Source organism: Panulirus ornatus, chromosome 3 (genome assembly GCF_036320965.1).
Source record: "Panulirus ornatus isolate Po-2019 chromosome 3, ASM3632096v1, whole genome shotgun sequence".
NCBI lineage: Eukaryota > Metazoa > Arthropoda > Malacostraca > Decapoda > Palinuridae > Panulirus > Panulirus ornatus.
The window spans coordinates 6,832,174-6,853,052 of NC_092226.1; the positions used below are offsets into that span (position 1 = coordinate 6,832,174).

The following is a 20,879-nucleotide window of genomic DNA, read 5'->3' on the forward strand; positions in this document are numbered from 1 at the left end:
CATGACACCGTTACCCGACGCAGTTGTAAATCTCGTGTCATGAGCTTATAATTTTGTTACTACGTTCCTTGGGCGTGTCGTTCTTCTCACGTAAACAGAGGGTCAATGTCGCGCCCAATATATAAAAAAAAAAAAAGGTCAGAATTTTGACCGGATTCGAGGCACGAGAGGAACCCTACATCCAAAACTGGCTTCCTTATATATGTAAAACATGCAATTTTGATGGGTTTTGTCATGAACTCACCAAGAAGTAAAATTCAACAAAAGTGTATAATTTGGAGGCAAGAGTTGGGAGACATATTTGGCACTTGGGGTCATCTGGTAAATCCAACGTACGCTAATCAAATAACCGGATTCATCGGGCGATGCCGACACTTGCCATCTACGCAAGTGCAGTGCACGGTCGACAGAGGGCCGGTTAGGACACAATACGACCCTCTCGTCACGGAAGACAGGGACTTAGCAAAAGATTCCTCTTTTCTTGTACAGTTTATGACAACAAAATCTATCGCTATATGAAGTTTCTGCACTAAAACCTTTTCAACTAGAAAAGTTTACAGATCGAGCCACTACACCAACATATTCTAAGCTTTTCTTTTTTTTTTTCTTCTTTTACGGTCGACGTAGCCTATAAGCAACATGAAATATTTTCTTGAACCACGACCCACTCCATACATTCTTTCCTCTGAGTAAAAGAAAATGAAAAACGAGGTGAAAACATTTCGAGACAACCATTAGCCAACCTCAATATAAAAAGAGCTCCATTCACAACCTTGAATTATTGGACATCCATATATATTACACACACACACACACACACACACACACACACACACACACACACACACACACACATATATATATATATATATATATATATATATATATATATATATATATATATATATATATATTTTTTTTTTTTTTTTTTTTTTTTCAAACTATTCGCCATTTCCCGCATTAGCGAGGTAGCGTTAAGAACAGAGGACTGGGCCTTTTCCGGAATATCCTCACCTGGCCCCCTCTGTTCCTTCTTTTGGAAAATTACAAAAAAAAAAAAAAAAAGAGAGGGGAGGATTTCCAGCCCCCCGCTCCCTCCCCTTTTAGTCGCCTTCTACGACACGCAGGGAATACGTGGGAAGTATTCTTAATCCCCTATCCCCTGGGAAGGTATATATATATATATATATATATATATATATATATATATATATATATATATATATATATATATATATATGTATGTATATATATATATATATATATTTTTTTTTTTTTTTTTTTTTTTTATACTTTGTCGCTGTCTCCCGCGTTTGCGAGGTAGCGCAAGGAAACAGACGAAAGAAATGGCCCAACCCCCCCCCATACACATGTACATACACACGTCCACACACACAAATATACATACCTACACAGCTTTCCATGGTTTACCCCGGACGCTTCACATGCCTTGATTCAATCTACTGACAGCACGTCAACCCCTGTATACCACATCGCTCCAATTCACTCTATTCCTTGCCCTCCTTTCACCCTCCTACATGTTCAGGCCCCGATCACACAAAATCTTTTTCACTCCATCTTTCCACCTCCAATTTGGTCTCCCTCTTCTCCTCGTTCCCTCCACCTCCGACACATATATCCTCTTGGTCAATCTTTCCTCACTCATTCTCTCCATGTGCCCAAACCATTTTAAAACACCCTCTTCTGCTCTCTCAACCACGCTCTTTTTATTTCCACACATCTCTCTTACCCTTACGTTACTTACTCGATCAAACCACCTCACACCACACATTGTCCTCAAACATCTCATTTCCAGCACATCCATCCTCCTGCGCACAACTCTATCCATAGCCCACGCCTCGCAACCATACAACATTGTTGGAACTACTATTCCTTCAAACATACCCATTTTTGCTTTCCGGGATAATGTTCTCGACTTCCACACATTTTTCAAGGCTCCCAAAATTTTCGCCCCCTCCCCCACCCTATGATCCACTTCCGCTTCCATGGTTCCATCCGCTGACAGATCCACTCCCAGATATCTAAAACACTTCACTTCCTCCAGTTTTTCACCATTCAAACTCACCTCCCAATTGACTTGACCCTCAACCCTACTGTACCTAATAACCTTGCTCTTATTCACATTTACTCTTAACTTTCTTCTTCCACACACTTTACCAAACTCCGTCACCAGCTTCTGCAGTTTCTCACATGAATCCGCCACCAGCGCTGTATCATCAGCGAACAACAACTGACTCACTTCCCAAGCTCTCTCATCCCCAACAGACTTCATACTTGCCCCTCTTTCCAAGACTCTTGCATTTACCTCCCTAACAACCCCATCCATAAACAAATTAAACAACCATGGAGACATCACACACCCCTGCCGCAACCTACATTTACTGAGAACCAATCACTTTCCTCTCTTCCTACACGTACACATGCCTTACATCCTCGATAAAAACTTTTCACTGCTTCTAACAACTTGCCTCCCACACCATATATTCTTAATACCTTCCACAGAGCATCTCTATCAACTCTATCATATGCCTTCTCCAGATCCATAAATGCTACATACAAATCCATTTGCTTTTCTAAGTATTTCTCACATACATTCTTCAAAGCAAACACCTGATCCACACATCCTCTACCACTTCTGAAACCACACTGCTCTTCCCCAATCTGATGCTCTGTACATGCCTTCACCCTCTCAATCAATACCCTCCCATATAATTTACCAGGAATACTCAACAAACTTATACCTCTGTAATTTGAGCACTCACTCTTATCCCCTTTGCCTTTGTACAATGGCACTATGCACGCATTCCGCCAATCCTCAGGCACCTCACCATGAGTCATACATACATTAAATAACCTTACCAACCAGTCAACAATACAGTCACCCCCTTTTTTAATAAATTCCACAGCAATACCATCCAAACCTGCTGCCTTGCCGGCTTTCATCTTCCGCAAAGCTTTTACTACCTCTTCTCTGTTTACCAAATCATTTTCCCTAACCCTCTCACTTTGCACACCACCTCGACCAAAACACCCTATATCTGCCACTCTGTCATCAGACACATTCAACAAACCTTCAAAATACTCATTCCATCTCCTTCTCACATCACCACTACTTGTTATCACCTCCCCATTTACGCCCTTCACTGAAGTTCCCATTTGCTCCCTTGTCTTACGCACCCTATTTACCTCCTTCCAGAACATCTTTTTATTCTCCCTAAAATTTACTGATAGTCTCTCACCCCAACTCTCATTTGCCCTTTTTTTCACCTCTTGCACCTTTCTCTTGACCTCCTGTCTCTTTCTTTTATACTTCTCCCACTCAATTGCATTTTTTCCTTGCAAAAATCGTCCAAATGCCTCTCTCTTCTCTTTCACTAATACTCTTACTTCTTCATCCCACCACTCACTACCCTTTCTAAACAGCCCACCTCCCACTCTTCTCATGCCACAAGCATCTTTTGCGCAATCCATCACTGATTCCCTAAATACATCCCATTCCTCCCCCACTCCCCTTACTTCCATTGTTCTCACCTTTTTCCATTCTGTACACAGTCTCTCCTGATACTTCTTCACACAGGTCTCCTTCCCAAGCTCACTTACTCTCACCACCTTCTTCACCCCAACATACACATATATATATATATATATATATATATATATATATATATTTTTTTTTTTTTGCTTTGTCGCTGTCTCCCACGTTTGCGAGGTAGCGCAAGGAAACAGACGAAAGAAATGGCCCAACCCCCCCCCCCCATACACATGTATATGCATACGTCCACACACGCAAATATACATACCTACACAGCTTTCCATGGTTTACCCCAGACGCTTCACATGCCTTGATTCAATCCACTGACAGCACGTCAACCCCGGTATACCACATCGATCCAATTCACTCTATTCCTTGCCCTCCTTTCACCCTCTTGCATGCTCAGGCCCCGATCACACAAAATCTTTTTCACTCCATCTTTCCACCTCCAATTTGGTCTCCCTCTTCTCCTCGTTCCCTCCACCTCCGACACATATATCCTCTTGGTCAATCTTTCCTCACTCATTCTCTCCATGTGCCGAAACCATTTCAAAACACCCTCTTCTGCTCTCTCAACCACGCTCTTTTTATTTCCACACATCTCTCTTACCCTTACGTTACTTACTCGATCAAACCACCTCACACCAAACATTGTCCTCAAACATCTCATTTCCAGCACATCCATCCTCCTGCGCACAACTCTATCCATAGCCCACACCTCGCAACCATACAACATTGTTGGAACCACTATTCCTTCAAACATACCCATTTTTGCTTTCCGAGATAATGTTCTCGACTTCCACACATTCTTCAAGGCTCCCAGAATCTTCGCCCCCTCCCCCACCCTATGATCCACTTCCGCTTCCATGGTTCCATCCGCTGCCAGATCCACTCCCAGATATCTAAAACACTTCACTTCCTCCAGTTTTTCTCCATTCAAACTCACCTCCCAATTGACTTGACCCTCAACCCTACTGTACCTAATAACCTTGCTCTTATTCACATTTACTCTTAACTTTCTTCTTCCACACACTTTACCAAACTCAGTCACCAGCTTCTGCAGTTTCTCACATGAATCAGCCACCAGCGCTGTATCATCAGCGAAGAACAACTGACTCACTTCACAAGCTCTCTCATCCCCAACAGACTTCATACTTGCCCCTCTTTCCAAAACTCTTGCATTCACCTCCCTAACAACCCCATCCATAAACAAATTAAACAACCATGGAGACATCACACACCCCTGCCGCAAACCTACATTCACTGAGAACCAATCACTTTCCTCTCTTCCTACACGTACACATGACTTACATCCTCGATAAAAACTTTTCACTGCTTCTAACAACTTGCCTCCCACACCATATATTCTTAATACCTTCCACAGAGCATCTCTATCAACTCTATCATATGCCTTCTCCAGATCCATAAATGCTACATACAAATCCATTTGCTTTTCTAAGTGTTTCTCACATACATTCTTCAAAGCAAACAACTGATCCACACATCCTCTACCACTTCTGAAACCACAGTGCTCTTCCCCAATCTGATGCTCTGTACATGCCTTCACCCTCTCAATCAATACCCTCCCATATAATTTACCAGGAATACTCAACAAACTTATACCTCTGTAATTTGAGCACTCACTCTTATCCCCTTTGCCTTTGTACAATGGCACTATGCACGCACTCCGCCAATCCTCAGGCACCTCACCATGAGTCATACATACATTAAATAACCTTACCAACCAGTCAACAATACAGTCACCCCCTTTTTTAATAAATTCCACTGCAATACCATCCAAACCTGCTGCCTTGCCGGCTTTCATCTTCCGCAAAGCTTTTACTACCTCTTCTCTGTTTACCAAATCATTTTCCCTAACCCTCTCACTTTGCACACCACCTCGACCAAAACACCCTATATCTGCCACTCTATCATCAAACACATTCAACAAACCTTCAAAATACTCACTCCATCTCCTTCTCACATCACCCCTACTTGTTATCACCTCCCCATTTGCGCCCTTCACTGAAGTTCCCATTTGCTCCCTTGTCTTACGCACTTTATTTACCTCCTTCCAGAACATCTTTTTATTCTCCCTAAAATTTAATGATACTCTCTCACCCCAACTCTCATTTGCCCTTTTTTTCACCTCTTGCACCTTTCTCTTGACCTCCTGTCTCTTTCTTTTATACATCTCCCACTCAATTGCATTTTTTCCCTGCAAAAATCGTCCAAATGCCTCTCTCTTCTCTTTCACTAATACTCTTACTTCTTCATCCCACCACTCACCACCCTTTCTAATCAACCCACCTCCCACTCTTCTCATGCCACAAGCATCTTTTGCGCAATCCATCACTGATTCCCTAAATACATCCCATTCCTCCCCCACTCCCCTTACTTCCATTGTTCTCACCTTTTTCCATTCTGTACTCAGTCTCTCCTGGTACTTCCTCACACAAGTCTCCTTCCCAAGCTCACTTACTCTCACCACCCTCTTCACCCCAACATTCACTCTTCTTTTCTGAAAACCCATACAAATCTTCACCTTAGCCTCCACAAGATAATGATCAGACATCCCTCCAGTTGCACCTCTCAGCACATTAACATCCAAAAGTCTCTCTTTCGCATATATATATATATATATATCCCTGGGGATAGGGGATTAAGAATACTCACGTATTCCCTGCGTGTCGTAGAAGGCGACTAAAAGGGGAGGGAGCGGGGGGCTGGAAATCCTCCCCTCTCGTTTTTTTTGTTTTTTTTTCCAAAAGAAGGAACAGAGGGGGCCAGGTGAGGATATTCCAAAAAAGGCCCAGTCCTCTGTTCCTAACGCTACCTCGCTAACGCGGGAAATGGCGAATAGTTTAAAAGAAAAGAAAAAGATATATATATCTATATATATATATATATATATATATATATATATATATATATATATATATATATATATATATATATATATATATATATAAAATAAAAAAAAAAATATATATATATATATATATATATATATATATATATATATATATATATATATATATATATATATATATATATTCTTAATCATTACGGAATTTCGTGACAGCTTTGAAAAGGATGTTCGCGGAAGCCTAAGTTCCACGAACAACCTTTTTGACAATCAATCCCAACGCTATTCTTGACCTAAAAAGAAAACAAGTTTAAAATAAACATTTATATACGTTGAGTGATAATATCCTTCCTATGGTGTGATTTTACGACACCAAACATCCCTCCTACAAGTGAAAAAATTACACTTAAAAGAAGATTCCATTTTCTAAACTTAAAAATCAAGTAACACATTTCATGATCATGTTTCTTAGATGAGTGTAGGATTATGAGACAACTCAACCTTCCGGAAAGTCGTGTCGTCTCGCATCAGAACAAAGCAACCCCTTCAAGCAGTGAGAAATTACTGCGCACAGCAAAACCTAACTACAAATGCAGTGAGCTTACGACGCACTTTGTCGGTTTACGATACGAACAACTTTTAACTAGTGTGAGCTTAGTATAGAATTCAGTCATCACAGTCCAATTTGTCTGAGTTAACTTGTGATGCACAACTCACAACAACGTGAACTTAACAAAAATTGTATACAAGAACGCATTCACAAACAGAATATGAGCTTAAAACAGGAGTCCTGCGTGTCGTAGAAGGCGACTAAAAGAGGAGGGAAGGGGGGAGGGGGGCTGGAAATCCTCCCCCTCCAGTTTTTACTTTACTAAAAGAAGAAACAGAGAAGGGGGCCAAATGAGCATTTTCCCTCAAAGGCTCGGTTCTCTGTTCTTGATGGTACCTCGCTAAAGGGAATATATATATATATATATATATATATATATATATATATATATATATATATATATATAATATATATATATATATATATATATATATTTTTTTTTTTTTTTTTTTTTTTTTTTGTCGCTGTCTCCCGCGTTTGCGAGGTAGCGCAAGGAAACAGACGAAAGAAATGGCCCAACCCACCCCCATACACAATGTATACACACACACGTCTACACACGCAAAATATACATACCTACACAGCTTTCCATGGTTCACCCCAACGCTTCACATGCCCTGATTCAATCCACTGACAGCACGTCAACCCCGGTATACCACATCGATCCAATTCACTCTATTCCTTGCCCTCCTTTCACCCTCCTGCATGTTCAGGCCCCGATCACACAAAATCTTTTTCACTCCATCTTTCCACCTCCAATTTGGTCTCCCACTTCTCCTCGTTCCCTCCACCTCCGACACATATATCCTCTTGGTCAATCTTTCCTCACTCATTCTCTCCATGTGCCCAAACCATTTCAAAACACCCTCTTCTGCTCTCTCAACCACGCTCTTTTTATTTCCACACATCTCTCTTACCCTTACGTTACTTACTCGATCAAACCACCTTGCACCACACATTGTCCTCAAACATCTCATTTCCAGCACATCCATCCTCCTGCGCACAACTCTATCCATAGCCCACGCCTCGCAACCATACAACATTGTTGGAACCACTATTCCTTCAAACATACCCATTTTTGCTTTCCGAGATAATGTTCTCGACTTCCACACATTCTTCAAGGCTCCCAGGATTTTCGCCCCCTCCCCCACCCTATGATCTACTTCCGCTTCCATGGTTCCATCCGCTGCCAGATCCACTCCCAGATATCTAAAACACTTTACTTCCTCCAGTTTTTCTCCATTCAAACTTACCTCCCAACTGACTTGACCCTCAACCCTACTGTACCTAATTACCTTGCTCTTATTCACATTTACTCTTAACTTTCTTCTTTCACACACTTTACCAAACTCAGTCACCAGCTTCTGCAGTTTCTCACATGAATCAGCCACCAGCGATGTATCATCAGCGAACAACAACTGACTCACTTCCCAAGCTCTCTCATCCCCAACAGACTTCATACTTGCCCCTCTTTCCAAAGCTCTTGCATTCACCTCCCTAACAACCCCATCCATAAACAAATTAAACAACCATGGAGACATCACACACCCCTGCCGCAAACCTACATTCACTGAGAACCAATCACTTTCCTCTCTTCCTACACGTACACATGCCTTACATCCTCGATAAAAACTTTTCACTGCTTCTAACAACTTGCCTCCCACACCATATATATATATATATATATATATATATATATATATATATATATATATATATATATACACACACACACACGAACTTAAAATAGGCGAATCCGACACTGGCATGCGAGGTAGCAGTATTAAAGGAAAAATCAACTGTTCAAATGCGTCAGTTGCTCGTCCCAGTGCAGCGAAAATACCGGGCGAGGACAGGGCCGCTGATGGCTGACGCAAGCCCTGAGGAAGGATTGGCATATTTATGATCCCTTAGGTCCGCACATACAGGGGGCTGCGGTTTCCTTGCGAGCGAAAGTCCAGAAAAAAAATGTATTTCATTTATCTACAACTTATATCATCTGTTGTTTGGTCACTTTCTCGTTTCATTTTTTTTAATTTTCGTCTCCTTCTACCAGGCCCCACAAGAGACCATGGGAGTTTGCCCCGGGTTTGCCCAGCCCTTTCAGTAGTCCTGGGTGAGGACTATACCACAGACGTCATCTGTGAACGTGGCTCGACCCGCAAATAAAAAAAAAGGTGGCAGAAAACAGTGATCCAGCGCTTAACTGTTGTTATTCTTTTCGTGTGCGAACCCACCGCAGATAAGCTGCTAATCTTAGTAATATCTGAAATCGCTTAACTCTGGTTTCTATTCTTTTTTTTAGCATAAAATGTACAAATTCATATAATATCCAATGCCACAGGCCCACAACCTAGATATGGAGGTTCCAGTAATTCTACCGACCTTTACCTCGCCATAAAATATCCACCACAACAGCCTAGTTTAACCGGATCACTCATCATGATATGTCAGACATGAAAAAAAAAAAATAAAGTTAACTGATGCAGAGTTTAAAATTGCGACGGCATGTCATTAACATGTAAATGATGAAGCCGGCTGGATAGCAGTCCTGTCATTAGACAGACTTCAGAGTGTAGCTAACAGAACAGGAAGTCTAATACAGTAATACGTAAAGGCTTGTGAAGTTCATCGAAAAGACTAAACGGAACAGAACAGAAACGAAAATAAGTCTATATATATATATATATATATATATATATATATATATATATATATATATATATATATATATACACACACACACACACACACACACACACAAACACACGCTTGGTCGTAGTTTCCAGCGTTAGCGCCAGAAACAGACGAAGAAACGCCACATCGGCTCAAATCCATTCTTTAGCTGTCATGTGCACTCATGCTCCCATACCACAGCTCCCTATCCCCAAATCCAGGAACCACACACCTTTCCATGGCTTATCCCAAACGTTTCACATAGATCCAAATCACTCTAACCTGTGCACGCCTTTCACCCTCCTGCATGTTCAGCCCTCGATTGCTCAAAATGTTTTCACTACATCCTTCCACCTCCCATTTGGTCTCCCTGTTTTCCTAGTTCCCTCCAGTTATGACGTATGTGTCCTCTTTGTCAACGTTTCCTCACTCACTCTCTCGATATGTCCAAACCTTTTCAGTGCATCATCTTCAGCTCACTCAACTAAACGCTTTTCATTACTACACCAACTGCCATATCCTTAAGACATCCTGAATTTCACAGTCTTCTCTCTAATCACCAGGATGGCTTCCGTGGGGCGACATCCACCGACATTCTTTCCCTTTACTCATGTCTAATCATCCTTGTAAGATTTTCGGAAATCCCATGTAGCTGCCCTTGACACATCCAAATATATATATCCCTGGGGATAGGGAAGAAAGAATACTTCCCACGTATTTCCTGCGTGTCGCAGAAGGCGACTAAAAGGGAAGGGAGCGGGGGGGCTGGAAATCCTCCCCTCTCGTTTTTTTTCTCGTTTTTTTTTTTTAATTTTCCAAAAGAAGGAACCGAGAAGGGGGCCAGGTGAGGATATTCCCTCAAAGGCCCAGTCCTCTGTTCTTAATGCTACCTCGTTAACGCGGGAAATGGCGAATAGTATGAAAGAAAAAGAAATATCTGAACATGTAATGTTCATATGTGAATCAATCTAAATTTCACAATTACTCGCCCGAGAGTCGAACAAGAGGACCAGCAGGCGGGCAGCGTATGTCCTACCACTGGACCAACAATGGAACAAAATCTAATCATTTGACTGTTATTGAGACATATGTCTCCAGTGCCCTGCCTAACCCCTGATCCCAAAGACGCTGAGGATCGACTCACGGGTAGCTTTGGATTCCACCCTCGGGCAATAGGATATACCGGTGCTTATACGTTAGAGAGACAACTGTGGTGTGGCTAGGATCCACTTGCGCGGGGTTACACCGCGAGTGAAAAAGTCACTTTGGCGAGGCTGTACCGATGAAATTCTCACTCTAAAGGAGTCTGCATTTCTCTGCCACGGCTAGGAGTGCAGCCTTTGGTAAAGTCCGTCCATGGATCCACTACAATCCTGCAAACTTACCAACACTACTCGAATGTACCTTAATTCAAGCCCACTTTCATAATACGCAGTAAAGTCTCATAATTTCAATTCTTTATGGGTAAAACTTAATCAGGTTAATAAGGTGGCAAATAAAACTGGCTTAAGTCCGTTGTTACTAACAAAACCTTGACAAATATGCTCAAACCGTGACCCGTCCATATGAAATCCAATACCCAGTGCTGGGGATTATCCCATATCCATATAGTTCCACTGCATTAATATTTGATGTCGATAAATCAGAACGTAAAAAACCAGTTTATATCCTTCCAACGCTCGATTTAAAGCTGGGCGGACTCTTGATTTTTGCATGGGAAATCTCAATTACGTTTGGCGTGCATGACAAGGGTTTAAACTGCGCGCGGTCACAAGTGTTGCCGTGATACGGGGCGTCACGGCATCCCATGGAAAATTATACTAGCATATAAAACGGGAAGAGAATTATATTAAAAATCATTACATTTAAGATAGAATTATACTATAATCATCTTGGTCTTTTCCATGAAGAATAGCCGGGTTGCTATTAGATTAGTTTTACAGGGAGAAACGTGATACTGGAAATAATAACATATATATATAGCCAAACAAATATTAAACGTGGAATCACCAGCCCTTAAATACAGCTACGATATTACAGGTCAATATTTGTTATATGTTGAATTATTACATTACATGGTGAATTCATTCGCTATATATTGCAACGACTTTTTTTGTTGTATATAGAGTTATTACATTGTTGATAAATTTGCTGAATTACTGGTACAAATGGAGACTTTCAAACATATTTATTGATCTATGGTTACAATTAATGTGTTACCAGTGTCAATGAGCCATATGGATTCCTTATTTTTTTCTTTTTACAAAATTCCTAATTCAAATATGGAACTCGGCGTGATTAAGATTTATCATGAAAAAAAAATGAGGCGATTACATAAACTGTAGAAAACGAATCATAAATCGTGAATTTGGTGGAAATCATGACACAGAGAGAGGCAGGGTATGTGTGTGTTCCGCTGGTGTCACAGGATTGATCAAGTCAGCTACGCTATCAAAATCTAAATACTGCCATCAAAACACGCAAATACGAGTGAATTTCAAAAGAGCTGCCTATCTCTCAAGCGGCCGACTCTTCGAGAACCATGAAATTCAAATGCAGCAAACCTAAAATTCTTTAAGCTTTAAAAAATTCAAAAACTTCACCTCTTAAATTATCTTTAAATTATCTCCACAGTCAAGTAATATAAGAGTTGAAGAATTCCAAGGACTGAGAACGTTAATAAGTGGAACATATATGACTAGAACCTTAATGACTGGAACATATAAGATTACAACCTTAATGACTGGAACGTATAAGACTAGAACCTTAATGACTGGAACATATAAGACTAGAACCTTAATGACTGGAACATATAAGATTACAACCGTAATGACTGGAACATATAAGACTAGAACCTTAATGACTGGAACATATAAGATTACAACCTTAATGACTGGAACATATAAGACTAGAACCTTAATGACTGGAACATATAAAATTACAACCTTAATGACTGGAACATATAAGACTAGAACCTTCATGACTGGAACTTATAAGACTAGAACCTTAATGACAGGAACATGTAAGACTAGAACCTTAATGACAGGAACATGTAAGACTAGAACCTTATTGACTGGAACATATAAGACTAGAACCTTAATGACAGGAACATATAAGACTAGATCCTTAATGACTGGAACATATAAGACTACAACCTTAATGACTGGAACATATAAGACTAGAACCTTAATGACTGGAACATATAAGACTAGAACCTTAATGACTGGAACAAATAAGACTAGAACCTTAATGACTGGAACATATAAGACTAGAACCTTAATGACTGGAACATATAAGACTAGAACCTTAATGACTGGAACATATAAGACTAGAACCTTAATGACTGGAACATATAAGACTAGAACCTTAATGACTGGAACATATAAGACTAGAACCTTAATGACTGGAACATATAAGACTAGACCCTTAATGACTGGAACATATAAGACTAGAACCTTAATGACTGGAACATATAAGACTAGAACCTTAATGCCTGGAACATGTAAGACTAGAACCTTAATGACTGGAACATATAAGACTAGAACCTTAATGACTGGAACATATAAGACTAGAACTAAACGTTAATGACTGCAACATATAAGACCAGAACCTTAATGACAGGAACATATAAGACTAGAACCTTAATGACTGGAACATATAAGACTAGAACTAAACGTTAATGACTGCAACACATAAGACCAGAACCTTAATGACAGGAACATATAAGACTAGAACGTTAATAACTGGAATATATAAGACTAGAACGTTAATAACTGGAATATATAAGACTAACAAGGTGGCTGAAAAAAAAAAATGCGTCTGTTCATAACTAATTAAATTTCACCGATGATTAAAAACTACCAAAAATAGTTCTCATGCCTTGTCCGCTCTGGCCTGGCTATAATACACCTTTCTATATGAACTTCAAAACAGCTGACGTCACTGCCGTTACATGTTTATCAGCTCATCTTTTAGAGACACTGAATGCTCTTAGTATTACAGAATTTGAATAGGACAACTCTAAAGGTTTCAATTATTTTCAACTGCATCGATTGATTATTGCAGTTTTCAAAGTTTCAAAAGTCCTGCATTTGTATTTAGAGCCTTCAAACCCTCAGTATCAAGAACCAACCCTGCAGCTGGATGGGAGTTTGGTGTTCAGTTGATAGAAAACGGAGTCTTTGTCTGACTCAAGTAGATTAGGAGGAGCAGTGAAGACACTCGTTTATATAAAGCAGAAGACTAATAAAAAGGACGGCAGCCATAGACAAAATATTTTGACTAAGTCCATATGCCAGGGACGGCAAACTTAAAGTACTGGCAAAGTTCATTTGTAAAGGGGAGTAGGCTCCAAATATTTAAGAGAAATTCCTTTGTAAGGGACGAAAGCTCCTGGAATGCTAGCGAAATTTATTTGCACGAGATGGCTACGCTTCACGGGGTGGCTGGAGACTTAACAAATGACTTTCATTTCATTTTTCTGGACACATATAGATAAATGGGTAGTCCACTGTAAATAATGAGGGCAACTTGAGTGAGCTAGGGTGAAAATGACGCCGAGAATGGCGAATCAAGTCCCGGGGTTCCTAAATTACCCGCATAGCCATCATCGTACACCACCAGACTCTTACCAAACCGAACAAATTATAATCCTTTGCAAAAAACAAAATCATTCATAACCTGGGTAAGTATAGGTAAGTTTGATAAATTTTGCTACAAGTCGGCTACTTTATATATATATATATATATATATATATATATATATATATATATATATATATATATATATATATATATATATATATATATTTTCTTCTTTTTGCTTTGTCGCTGTCTCCCGCGTTTGCGAGGTAGCGCAAGGAAACAGACGAAAGAAATGGCCCAACCCACCCCCATACACATGTATATACATACGTCCACACACGCAAAATATACATACCTACACAGCTTTCCATGGTTTACCCCAGACGCTTCACATGCCCTAATTCAATCCACTGACAGCACGTCAACCCCAGTATACCACATCGATCCAATTCACTCTATTCCTTGCCCTCCTTTCACCCTCCTGCATGTTCAGGCCCCGATCACACAAAATCTTTTTCACTCCATCTTTCCACCTCCAATTTGGTCTCCCACTTCTCCTCGTTCCCTCCACCTCCGACACATATATCCTCTTGGTCAATCTTCCCTCACTCATTCTCTCCATGTGCCCAAACCATTTCAAAACACCCTCTTCTGCTCTCTCAACCACGCTCTTTTTATTTCCACACATCTCTCTTACCCTTACGTTACTTACTAGATCAAACCACCTCACACCACACATTGTCCTCAAACATCTCATTTCCAGCGCATCCATCCTCCTGCGCACAACTATATCCATAGCCCACGCCTCGCAACCATACAACATTGTTGGAACCACTATTCCTTCAAACATACCCATTTTTGCTTTCCGAGATAATGTTCTCGACTTCCACACATTCTTCAAGGCTTCCAGGATTTTCGCCCCCTCCCCCACCCTACGATCCACTTCCGCTTCCATGCCAGATCCACTCCCAGATATCTAAAACACTTTACTTCCTCCAGTATTTCTCCATATATATATATATATATATATATATATATATATATATATATATATATATATATATATATATATATATATATATAATCGCTGTTTCCCTGGACCCCTTCTGTAATCGCTCCTACTTAGGCTCAACCGAAGTCCAACCTCAAGTGGGCGGAGTCCGGTAAACCTCTCCCGGTGACCTCGACTTATGATTACGTTAAGGTCACCTTCATGCAATGTTCCAGATCGAGGATGATGAAGTTACGTCATTACGTAACAACGTGACGTAAAGAAAGGCTACTTACGTAACGGTATTTTCGAGGCGTTGAGGTTTTGACAGAGTACCTGGACGTACTATGGAGACTGGGGACACGTTAATAAGTGGATGTTGTTATGGCAATCCAAACTTCTTTCACCGTCTTTCGTGAGGAAAAAAATGGATAATTCATTGCTACATTATGAATTAAGGATTAGGTTGGGTTTAAGGGGAGATGGTTTTAAAATCCTTAATTGAAAACTGTGTTCTTAATAATGTTATTACTTAACAAAGGCAATGAATTAGAAAGTAACATGAGCATGTCTTATTAGGAACATATAAAGTATATCAGACTTTATCTATTCCTCCATCAAAACCAGGGACGCAGTCACTATCATTTATAGTAAATAATAATGATAATAATAATGATAATAATAATAATAATAATAATAATAATAATAATAATAAAGTCCAGTAACGTAACTGTAGCAACATCCATATCTAGACTGAATTTGTAATCATTTGTCTCATATTTTCATACCACACCTCTTCAAATCCTGAGCGTAAGAAATGAATATATCTTTGATGGTGAACAGTAATGCTACTGACGTCTTTCTATCGACGATTGTCCGAACGTCTTTTATATGGTGTGACGCTACTAATCCGAAACTGGCCCAATTTTGGTTTCTCATCTGTAATTTCCGATAAAATTTTACTAAAACACTATTATCAATCAATGCAACTCTAATAATGATAATAATAATAATAATAATAATAATAATAATAATAATAATAATAACAATATTAATAATAATGATAATGATAATAATTATAATTATTATTATTATTATTATTATTATTATCATTATTATTATCATTATTATTAAACGAAAAATAATTTTTTTTTCTCCGAGTGTTCGTCTTTCGTCTTATCCAAAAGTGTTTTTGTGCATTGTACCTGCCAGGCTACACCAAGCCTATGTGCCTCCCATGCTACACCAAGCCTATGTGCCTCCCAGGCTACACCAAGCCTATGTATCTATCAGGCTACACCAAGCCTATGTATCTGCCAAGTTACACTAAGTCTGTGTAAGAAAAACACGACACCAAGCCTCTTTACCTGCCAAGCTACACTAAGCCTATGCACCTGCCAGATTACAACAGACCTATGTAACTTCCAGGCTACATCAAGACTATGTGCGTGCCATATTACATCAAGTCTCTATACCTGCAAGGCTACGTCATACCTATGTACCTGCAAGGTTACACCAATCATGTGTAACCGCTAAGCTACACCAAGCCTATGTAGCTTCCAAATTAAACCAAGTCTACGTACCAACCAGGCTACATCACGCCTGTGTACCTTTCAGGCTACATCAAGCTTATGTACCTGCCAGGCTACACCAAGCCTATGTACCTGCCAGGCTACACTACGCCTATGTACCTGCCAGGCTACACCAAGCCTATGTACCTGCCAGGCTACACCAAGCCTAAGTACCTGCCAGGCTACTACACCAAGCCTAAGTACCTGCCAGGCTATTACACCAAGCCTAAGTACCTGCCAGGCTACACCAAGCCTAAGTACCTGCCAGGCTACACCAAGCCTAAGTACCTGCCAGGTTACACCAAGCCTAATTACCTGCCAGGCTACACCAAACGTAAGTATCTGCCAGGCTAAGCTAAGCCTAAGTACCTGCCAGGCTATTATACCAAGCCTAAGTACCTGCCAGGCTACTGCACCAAACCTAAGTACCTGCCAGGTTACACCGTGACACATATGGATCTTCACACACGCTACATCATATATACTCCTTTACAGAAATTATATATTCCATACGAAATGTGGACAAGACACTACACTGAGTAAAAAAAAAAAAAAAATGTATTTATTGTAGACAGAAACTGGCGTTCTAGATCCCAATAGTGACTTTACCCAACTCCTTTTCCCTCTTCCATCGATCCTCCCACAGTATCTCCAACATAAAACCACCACCACCATTATCACCACCATCTCCACCACATCTACCAACGCCTCCACCAGTACCAAAAATGCTAGTAACACAATCACCACCACCTACAGCGGTACCACAATCACTACCAACTCCTCCAGTACCACAAACACAATCACCTCCACCAGTACCACAACAACCACTTCATCCAGTGCCACAGCAACTCCCACAACCAGTACCACAACTACCACTTTACCTAGTACCACAACAACCCCCTCAACCAGTACCACAACTACCACTTTACCTAGTACCACAACAACCCCCTCAACCAGTACCACAACTACCACTTTACCTAGTACCACAACAACCCCCTCAACCAGTACCACAACTACCACTTCACCCAGTGCCACAGCAACCCCCTCAACCAGTACCTTAACTACCACTTCACCCAGTGCCACAGCAACCCCCTTAACCAGTACCTCAACTACCACTTCATCCAGTGCCACAGCAACCCCCTTAACCAGTACCACAACTGCAATCATATCCATCAGTAACGCAGACAACACCACCTCTCCCAGTACCACAATTACTACCACCTCCTCCAGTACTGCAACCACTATCATCTCCACCAGTACCATAGCCACTACCTACCATCTCTACCATACCACAGTTACTAACCACCTCCACCAGTACCACATATACTATCACCTCCACCGGTACCACAACCACCACAACCTTCTTCAGTACCACAGCCACTATCACCTCCACCAATACCACTAGTACCACAGCTACCACCTTACCGCTACCACATACAGTACCATCTCCACCATCATCACAACAATATCACCACCAGTACCATAACTACCACCTTAACCAGTACCATAACTAACAGCACCACACCCACCACCGCCTCCACCAGTAGCACAACCACTACTACCTCCACCAGTACTACAACCATGACTATCTCCGCCAGTAACACAACCACGACTTCCTCCACCAGTACCACAACCATGACTATACCTCCACCAGTACCATAACCATGACTACCTGCACCAGTACCACAACCATGACTACCTCCACCAGTAACACATCACCACCTCCACCAGTACCACAACCATCACCACCTCCACCAGTACCACAACCATCACCACCTCCACCAGTACCACAACGTACCACAACCACCATCATCTCCACCAGTACCACAACAGCTACCATCACCAGTATCAAAACCACCACCACCTCCACCAGTACCACAACCACCACCACCTCCACCAGTACCACAACCACCATCACCAGTATCACAACCACCACCACCACCTCCACCAGTACCACAACCACCATCACCTCCACCAGTACCACAACAGCTAACATATCCACCAGTATCACAACAGCTAACACCTCCATCTGTACCACAACCACTACTACCTCCACCAGTACCACAACCATACTACCTTCACCAGTGCCACAACCATAACTACCTCCAACACAACTAAGACTACCTCCACCATTACTAAAACTACCACAATCACTAAAACCACAACCAGTATCACCAGTACCACAACTACCACCTCACTCAGTACAACAACAACCACCTCGACCACTATCAATTGCTGTCACATCCACCAGTTCCACATCAACGACAAACATCACCAGTACCACAACCACTACCATCTCCACAAGTACCAACACTCCACCACTCCGACAGTACCAACACTACCAACTCCACCACTAGTACCTCCAACAGTACCATTTCCAACAGTATCAGAACCACTTCCACCATCTCCAGTACCAGTACGTCACTGCTAAAATCACAACCACCTTCTCCAGTACCACAACCGAAAAATAACTCCACCAGTACCACCACTACAACCTCTACCAGTACCACAGCCACAACCATCCCCCACCAGCACTGCATCCACCTCCACCAGTACCACACCCAACACTACCTTCGCCAGTACCACACCCACTACCACCACCTTCGTCAGTACCACACCCACTACCTTCACCTAGTACCACACCCACTACCACCACCTTCACCAGTACCACACCCACTACCACCACCTTCACCAGTACCATCCACCTCTACCAGTACCACACCCAACACTACCTTCGCCAGTCCCACACCCACTACCACCGCTTTCACCAGTACCACACCCACTACCACCACCTTCACCAGTACCACACCCACTACCACCACCTTCACCAGTACCATCCACCTCTACCAGTACCACACCCAACACCACCTTCGCCAGTCCCACACCCACTACCACCGCTTTCACCAGTACCACACCCACTACCACCACCAGAACCACACTACCACCACCAGTGCTATCACCAGCAACACCCAGTGCTACCATCAAAACACCTCCCGGTGCTACCAGCAGAAGCAGAACCTCCCAGTACTACCAGCTGCGGCACAGCAGCGTCTCCCACTGCTAACTGTAGCAGCAGCAGCAGCAGCAGCAGCAGCAGCAGAACCTCCTAGTGCTCCCAGCAGCAGTACCTCCCAGTGTTACCTGCTACAGCAGCAGCTCCCAGTGCTAACAGTAGCAGCAACAGCAGCAACTCCAAGTGTTACCAGCAGCACCTCCCAGTGCTACCGGCTACACAGCAGCAGTAACGGCACCTTCTAAAGCTAACAGTAGCGGCAAAAGATCCTCCCAGTGCTATCAGCTGCTGCAGCAGCAGAAATAGCTCCTCCCACTTCTGTGAAAAGAAACAGCAGCAGCACCTCCTTGTGCTAAGGACAGAAACAACAACAGCAGTAACTCCCAGTGCTGTGAACAAAGACAGCAGCCACAGCTGCACCTCCCAGTGCTATGAATAGAAACAGAAAATGCAGCAGTACCTCCCAGTGTTTTGAACAATAACAGTAGCTACAACAGCACTTCCCAGTGCTTTGAAAAGAAACAGCAGCTGCAACAGTACCACCCAGTGCTGTGATCGGAAAAAGTAGCTGCAGTAGCAGTTCCCGATGCTAAGAACAGAAACACAGCAGCAACAGCACAGCAACACCAGTGCTGTGAATAGTAGCAGTAACCACCGCAGCAGCAGCAGCACCTCCCAGACCTATGAACAAAAGCAGCAACAGCAGTACCTGCCAGAGCTACGAACAGTAGCATCAACAGCAGCAGGAAACAGCACCACCTCCCACTTCCATTAACAGCAAACAGCAGAAGCAGCAGCAGCAGCAGCTCTCGGTGCCATATATGGAAGCAGCACCTGGTAACAACACGTTAAATCTTGCCTTTTAACTCCAGTAGTTGGAGCCATGCTAAGGTATTCGGAGGTGTCGGTGGAGTGGGTCCGAAGGTTGGCCAGTATTTACTATTTGAGTTTGTGGTTATATTTCATCCGCTGATTGACTTTTACCCCCAGTTGCTGGATTCCTGGTTCAACT

At 41.9% G+C, this 20,879-nt stretch overlaps 1 protein-coding gene across 1 annotated transcript in view; it reads right to left on the bottom strand.

Annotated features, from left to right (window-relative positions):
- RabX4 (RAS oncogene family member RabX4) overlaps window positions 1-20,879 on the bottom strand; it is a 128,074-nt gene that overhangs the window by 106,388 nt on the left and 807 nt on the right. The gene's annotated exons all lie outside the window — the stretch shown is intronic.